The following is a 439-nucleotide window of genomic DNA, read 5'->3' as shown; positions in this document are numbered from 1 at the left end:
ATCAGCGAGGAAAAACAGAAAAATGATAATTATATTTTGTGCCTTTAATCAATGTTTTTCAATAAAAATTCACATGGAAATGTGTTTTTATATGGACATAAAAGAGGTAGAGTCAAAAATAAAAGTTTGATAAAAATGTCCATACTGACGGAAAACGCCTGTTTCTTCGATCTCTGTACTTTGACGAGTGCCTGATTACACCACGCTGCCTCACATTTTATTATCTACTACCGATTTATCGGTTATTACTCCTTTTTTCCCCAGCGAAATATTTTTCTCCTCTTCAGTATCTTCCTTATTTCTGTTATCTTAGTCTCATTCAGGTTGTTGAGACATTATTTGAGATGCACAGGTAATAATAACAATAACAATTTTGGATACATGTAATACATGTATCTAGCACATATCCATGCTCTACATACTCTAAGGTATCGAATAA

Source organism: Aplysia californica, unplaced genomic scaffold (assembly GCF_000002075.1).
Source record: "Aplysia californica isolate F4 #8 unplaced genomic scaffold, AplCal3.0 scaffold01102, whole genome shotgun sequence".
In the NCBI taxonomy this organism is placed as follows: Eukaryota; Metazoa; Mollusca; class Gastropoda; order Aplysiida; family Aplysiidae; genus Aplysia; species Aplysia californica.
Note: the sequence above shows the minus strand (reverse complement) of the source record.